The sequence below is a fragment of the Hakea prostrata genome, chromosome 8 (assembly GCF_041222555.1).
Source record: "Hakea prostrata isolate BN-2017 chromosome 8, UWA_Hpros_2, whole genome shotgun sequence".
NCBI classification, from domain to species: Eukaryota; Viridiplantae; Streptophyta; class Magnoliopsida; order Proteales; family Proteaceae; genus Hakea; species Hakea prostrata.
Genome location: NC_142607.1, coordinates 31985739 through 31993567, shown reverse-complemented (window position 1 = coordinate 31993567; position 7829 = coordinate 31985739). Strand labels below are relative to the sequence as shown.

At 40.1% G+C, this 7829-nt stretch overlaps 1 pseudogene; it reads left to right on the top strand.

Moving 5' to 3' along the window:
* Positions 1-5287: 5287 nt before the first annotated feature.
* LOC149007572 (exopolygalacturonase-like) lies at positions 5288-7621 on the top strand (annotated as a pseudogene).
* The last annotated feature ends 208 nt before the right edge of the window (positions 7622-7829 follow it).

Here is a 7829-nt window from a genome sequence, read left to right as displayed (position 1 = left end):
TACCGTCGCCGATGGTAGGGAAATGAAGGTCCAAAAGTGCCGCTCAAGGAGGAAGAAACCCTAACATAAAGGGAAAACCCCAAAAATTGCATGGAAATAAAGGCTAAAGCTAAATGTTAGGGTTACAAGTTGAAAGAGAAAATTACACAAAAAACCCAAATATTGTACGAAATTCAGTTCAAAATTTGGTTTCGGTATTCAGTTTTATGGTACATACCAATGGTATGGTTCCTCATACCGAAACTGTACCATATCAAATTCTAGAAAATGGTTTTCGGTACATACCGTACCGAATTTGAAACAGTGTGGTTTTAAATGTTGCAGTTCGATACGGTTAAACGATTTGCCACATCTGCCTCCATTAGTTTTGATGATAACAAACACAATTTACCAATGTCTACATTAAGCTGTGTTTTGTCCATTTCACTACTAAAGCGGATCGATTCCATCTCGTTGGACCAAATTCACCGAATACTCAAGCCCAAGTCAAGTCAAGCAATCTTGAACAAAGAATCAAAGTGAAGATGAGTATCAAGTTCAATGCACAAGAAGATGCGAGATCAAGTTAAGAATCAAGACTAAGACCAATTTAGGACTTAGGACACTTCCACATACACGCATATATAATCACATGAATTATATGCATTTCATGTCACTAGACTAACATAGGAAATAGTAGGAAGGTGAATGTGGCTTAGATTTGACAAAAAAGACTAAAAACCCAAGCCAAGTCCAAGTCCCAAACTAAGTTAGGCTACTGTGCACCAGATGGTTGTCCGTCTGATCACAGTAGGTTAGACAAACGACCGTTTGATGAGACGGTCGTCTATCTGGTCCTGACTCAAGCTTAACGGCTATTCTTGAGACGGAGCTCCGTCTGGAGTAAAATTTCATTGAAATTTTATATCCGTTGGGAGGTTGGGCTAAGCAATTAAAGGACTTGTTTATAAGCCGAATTACCCCCATTTGGGGGTTACAACTTGCCAACTGAGTTCTTACTCCCTCACAATTCTTAAAGCTATTACTTGAGTGATCTAACATTGTTTACTAGTCTTCCAACTCCACCCAACTTTGAAGAGCATACCAAAGTTGTCAAGTAAGTTCTTTGGAGTCAAGCTTGGAGTTATTGAAGGTCATTGGGATTTCTTGTTGGTGCATTGCATTTCTTGAAGCATTCATTCATTGCATTACATATACACAACGGGTAAAGTGTCACTCTCCTTGTTAGGTAATATACATCACTTCTTAAATTTGTATTGATTGTTCAATTCTAGTCTAGGTTGATTAGAATTGGTAGAGGGTGCTATTACCCTATTTAGAACAAAGATTGCAAAGGGTGTTCTTGCCATATTTAGTAAACAAAGATTGTAAAGGGTACTCTTGCCCCGTAACAAAGATTGTAAGGGTTTGATTATCTACCCATTGTATTGAAACAAAATCACTAGTAGAATACTCTCTTAAGGCAAAGAGATGAGTGGACGTAGACTTGTAAAGTCGAACCACTATAAATTCTTGTGTTGTGATTGTTTAATTGTCTAATTTCATTGAAATCTTCAATTTATATTGAAATTGCACTTAAACCGAGAAATTGGGATAATCCACTAGATACAACCTAATCACCCCCTCTAGGTTGTATTTACAATTGGTATCAGAACAGGAGCTCAAATTGATATTGAAATCAATCTCTAAAAGAGTGAAAGATCATGACATCATCATCCAACCAATTTTCTTCAAGACCCGAAGTACATAATACCTTTAGGTCTCCATACTTTGATGGAGAAGGGTTTACTTATTGGAAAACTAGATTTGAAGATTTTGTATGTACTATTGACATTGATGTTTGAGATATAATTACATGTTCGACAAAAATGGTAACAAAATTCCCAAACCAAGGACCAAATGAGATGGAACCGACAAAGTCAAATCACAAACAAACCACAAGGCCAAAATGTTTCTACAATGTACTTTAAGTGGAAAGGTATATAATAGATGTGGTATTTTTAAGAATGCAAAAGAGGCCCTGACCAATAGTTATTGGATCATGGCCATGCAAGAAGAGTTAAATCAATTTGAAAGAAATGATGTTTGGAAACTCATTCAAAGACCTCGAGACCATACATTGATAGGCACCAAATGGGTATTTAGAAACAAGCTTGATGAGGATGGTCAAGTTGTTAGAAACAAGGCAAGGTTGGTTGCCCAAGGGTATAATCAACAAGAGGGAATTGACTTTGAAGAGACCAATGCACCCGTAGCCTGATTATCCAAGTTTTTGGGTACTCCAATGAGTGATCTTAATTTGTATCCTAGTACACATGCCTTGCAATATGCCACATTTACTTGTCCAGATATCAAATCCACAGCTAATCAAATGTGTCAATTCATGCGTTGCCCAACTCTCAATCATTGGGCAGCCGTAAATTGAATTATTCATTATCTCACGGCCACTGTTGACATTGGCCTCATCTTCACAAAACAACCTGGCGTGAAGTTATCTGCCTATTCTGTTGCTGACTGGGCTGGTTGCTCTGATTATCAAAAATCTACAAGAGGATTTGCAATTTTTCATGGAACCAATTTGATATCATGGATTTTTCGCAGGCAAGCATCTGTGGCTAGACCAAGCATGAAGGCCGAGTATTGTGCATTCACTGATACTACTGCTGAACTCACTTGGCTAATATCTCAACTAAAAGAACTACGTTGTTTCTCCCCTCCGCTCCAATACTATGGTGTGACAATGTAGGGGCCACGTATCTCACTTCCAACCCAGTGTTTTATGCTAAAACTAAGCATGTTGAAATCAATTTTCACCGTGTGAGTGATTAAGTTGCCAAGGGTAATTTGGGTGCCCGCTTCATCTAAACTAAAGATGAAGTGGTTGACATTTTCACTAACCCATTATCTTGTGCTTGCTACAATATTTCGGTATCCAACCTCAAGTTGATTTCATCCCTGTTGAGTTTGAATGAGCATATAAGAGAATATGTTCAAGATCCCTTAGATTAGCAAGATATAAGATGGAATTATCAAGATTCCATAGATCAATAATCACTTTACCATTTATGCTACCACAAGTCAACATATAATATAAGAAAATTAAGCAAATTGCTCAAAAGCTCCCTCCGTTGGAAATCCCCTCTACAGATACCCGCAGTTTGCAAACAGATGTGACAAATTATGGGCAGCAATCCTCTTTGAAGAACTCCATGGAAAAAGATAGGTTTGTGGTTATAAAGGTGGTACCTTCACTATAGCTGAACAGTCATACCATAACAACTTTAGAGTGATCCTTGCTGTCAGAACAGGCATTAAAAAGTTTCAGATCCACCTCATTGGTCATACGCTCCAGATTGAAATGGATATGACAACATTCCCCCCACATACTCCAATTCAAGTCAAGGATGCTTCCAGATTCTCAATTGTTAAAACGGGCGCAATGGTTCTATAAATGGTCATTTACAGTAAAAGATGTCAAAGGCAAACATAAGGTGCCAGTAGATTTCTTATCTAGACCCTTGAAGCCACCCCAGGTATCCAATCTGTCCTCCCTCTCTATTTCCCATTTACTCCTGGGGTTTCGTCCTCAAGACCACCTCCGAATTCCCCCAATGGCGAGTCTCCTTCTAATGACGACATTGGACCACCTCATCTCTCCAACCTACCTCTACCAATTTATAGTGATATTCCCTGTCGCACTATCATCAGCCGATGGCGAACCACTTATCAAGATATTTTGGCAGTTCTCATCTCTAAATATGGCATAAGAGATGATTGATTGAAGATCTAGCTTTCCCTACCACACCCAATTCAACATCTTCCATACTTGGTCATTCCCCAAGGAATATTACGTGTTCTTCCAAAATCTCTTTGTTGTGCACAAAGTAGCCCTTTTCGTCCCTTGCGATTCCATTACGCGTTACCTTCAACACTGCCTCCAAGATACTCATCCCACTCTTCCTATTCCACCAGCATATCAATGTCCTTTGCATTGTGGAACTTGACTTACCACGAGGAGCGAGTCGGTGAAGAGGACAGATGATTGGTGATAGAGAGCAAGGTGTGGGACATCCACATCCCCTTCTCCACATGGCCACTAGCACACATATTGGACCTCCTTACGTCCCTAGTGAGAGCAGTGGGAATGCACCAGGCTGTGAGTTCGATGACATACTATACTGGATTGAGCACTGGATGATCTTGTCCATTCTTTGTGATGAGGAGTGCACTGCTGTTAAGAAAGACTCAAGTAATGGGCCATCCCCTACTTGGAGGGAAACCCAAGCCAAACAAAATCATCTTAACCTTCTATTTAACAAGTGAATATATTCACTAAAACAAACAAATAAAACATTGAACATGTGTCGTACCAAAAAAAATACTAAGTATGTGTAAGGCTTCTTCTATACAATAGTTGAATGATCATTCCGTGGACATTTAGGATCTTTCTTCCGTGTGTGGTTCTATATTGGGGTAATCCCCTAATTGCCAGATTGGTGACCTACTTTGCACCATAGAGGACCCAGTCCCTAAATTCATCAACAATAACTGAAAATTGAACATCATTATGTGGTGACCTTGCAGCACCGTAGCAGATCCAAGTTCCTAAATTTAACATCCGTACATAAAGCCTGACCATAGACCAACATAAATCCCTTTTTTTTTCTTTACAAAAAAATAAATAAAACATCTTTATGGAAAGGGGATAAAAAGGATTACAAGGAAAAATAGACACTCAAACTGGCAACAACAACCCCCCCAGTACACCCATCGCTCACCAGTTCCTTATCAAGTGGTATACTCAGTTGAGTGAGAATCCCCTGACCAAGAACCTTCATTAAGAAAATTTCCACTCACTCAAAAAGAGAGAAAAACAAACTGCGAAACAGCATAACCAAACTAACAAGCCAAAGAACCACATATTACCTACTCTCTTTTTTTTTCCTCTCATTCTTTTTCCTAAAGAAAACGGAAGCCGATCCTTATTTGAATGTGGATTTCTTACCGCACAGTTAACATTAACAAGAACAGTGAGTTAAGATCTCTCTCGCTAAATTCACGTGTAAAGCCCAAATAAGGATGGAAATTCAGAGCATAAATATCAACTCCCTCCCACAAGCGTTACAACTTGAACGAAGTCCACTAGACATCTGTTGGAGTTCGTATCAACCAAACCTCTCGTCCCAAGCAAGGTCTCTAAGGCTCTGCCTGATCCTTGTTTATGATCATAGCTCGTTTGCCTTTCTCACTTGTCTTTGAGTCTTTATTTGCTTAGCAGAAATCAACGATGGATTCGGGCAGGCTTCTTATGTTAATATGTTTACTAGGCTTCCTTCTATGGGTGGCTAAAGCTAGAACTATTGAGACTCGGCTTCTCAAATCAAAACATAAAAAAGGAACCTCGAAAGGTGAAACTCCGACTGGAACGCCATCACCAGCATCTGCACCGAGAGATGCTTCCGGGCCGCCACCAGGTGATGATTCACAGGGTACAGTGTTTGATGTCACCAAGTATGGAGCAGTTGGCGACGGGAAAACAAATAATAATAAGGCCTTCCTTAATGCATGGGCTGCTGCATGTAAATCTACTGAACCATCCAGCCTTTTGGTCCCAAAAGGTGACTACTTTCTTACTTCAATCATGTTTAGTGGTCCTTGTGGAAACAAGAAATCTCCTCGTGTTGAGATAAGCGGCAAATTAATAGCTCCAACTTCCTCGGGATCTACCGAGTCATGGATCACATTTGATAGTCTAAACGAGTTGGATATCACTGGGTCCGGAACTGGATCTCTGGATGGTCAAGGAGAAGCCTCTTGGGGCAGTAGTTGTGATCACACTGGCAATTCAAATTGCAAAATGGCTGAATCAGTGAGTTATTGTATTTTTACATGGAAACAATTGGATCCTTAATATTTTTTTTTCCCTTTTTGAACTTTCGCTTTTGTTGCAGACCTTGCGCCTTTTTAAAATTACCGGCGGATCATTAAGCGGCATCACTTTAATCAACAGTAAGGCTTTTCACATAGGTATTGTTGAAAGCAGTGACTTTACCGTCCATGATATCAATATCCAAGCCCCTGCGACGAGCCGAAACACTGACGGTGTGCACATCGGTGACTCATCCGGCATCACTGTTACTAACGATAATATTGGAACCGGTGATGATTGTGTTTCTGTCGGAGATGGTACTTCCAACATTTTAGTCTCCAATGTGAATTGTGGACCAGGTCATGGCATCAGGTAATGACATATTAATCATGCCTAAATACTTTGATAAATCTCCTAGTAATTAGTACATCAGATCTGAAACAATAAAGGGGTGTCAAAGAAAAAGCAACTAGCACAAGCACCCTGAGCCCAACTAGGATTAGATCGGGCCTGCATTTGAAGTAAGGCGTGGGCTAGGTTCTTCATATATAAAGCATGTGCTTGATATAAATGGGCTTCGATGAGCTTTGTTATTTCCATGATATTATGTGCATTAAAGCTTGGGCTTAGCCCTAGTAGGATGAAATGGGTTTGCATGTTCCATGACTAAATGGGCGCATGATAATCAAGGTGAACTAGGGGTGGGCAGTTGTTGGGAAAACCCTACTAGGGTTGGTCTGGGTCAAGTTTCGCTTGGCCCTAGGAGGGGTCCGCAGGGCTAGGTATTAGATTAAGGCTCCTACGGTTGGGTTAAATCTGAAAGCCCCCTCTGCCGCCAAAAAAAAAGAAACAAGAAAAGGAGGGATGATGAAAATTGTTTCAAACTGCTTTCTCCAAGTTTTGTTCTTTGTTTTGCAGCTTGGGAAGCCTTGGGAGATATCAAAATGAAAAGGAAGTGAACGGTATCACAGTGAAGAGTTGTACTTTTTACCGGAACCGACAATGGCATCCGGATCAAAACATGGCCAGCATCAGAAGACAACAAAGTTTCTAATGTTATATTTGAGGATCTTATCATGAAAAATGTGAAAAACCCCATCATCATCAACCAAGAATATTGTGACAAGAACCATTGTGACTCCTCGGTAAGTTCGATGAGCCCAACGAGTAAAATAGTGTGACATCAACAAAATACTACCCAATTTGATTGTACAGAGTCATTGACAATCTCTCTCCAAGCACAATTAGCACTTTGTTAGAATCACTCTCTTTTCATCAAGTTAATACATATATGCTCCCCACCCCATTAGACTTCGTGTGTGAGCTCACCTTGTCTAGGTTGGCATAAGTATGTTGGTCTAACCATCCCCTTTTGTGTTTGATAGAAGGGAGGTAGGTCGATCAGGTCATAGGAGAGGATCCTGATTGCTCTACCTCGTCTTTTTCACTTGAAGGCTGGTAATTATATATTGGCTTTGTAAACCTTGTCTCTAAGATTACTAATGGCCTTTATTAACCCTACCCAATGCACAGCCTTCACGTGTGAAGCTCACAGACATTCTTTTCAAGAACATCAAGGGTACATCTGTCACCAAGGAAGCAGTTACCCTCATATGTAGTGAAGCCGTACCATGCGAAGGAGTACAGCTCGTTGACATTGATTTGAAATCAAGTGATGGTGACAGCACCTCTATTTGTGAGAATGCAAAAGGGGTTTCCTCGGGTGTTCAAATGCCAAGTCCGTGTTTTTGAGTCAATTCAATTTTGATTCTCGTACATCTATGTACTTGGCTTCTTATGTATTGCTTTTAAAGAGTGATTCCTCAAGCTGGAGTATCTAGTTGTGTTTGGTTCAAGTACCTCAGCAAAGGAGAAACTATGGAAGGAGAAAAGCATATGACACCTTCTCCATTAAAACATAACTACCTTCCTATATTATTACTTCTCTTTGACTTGATTC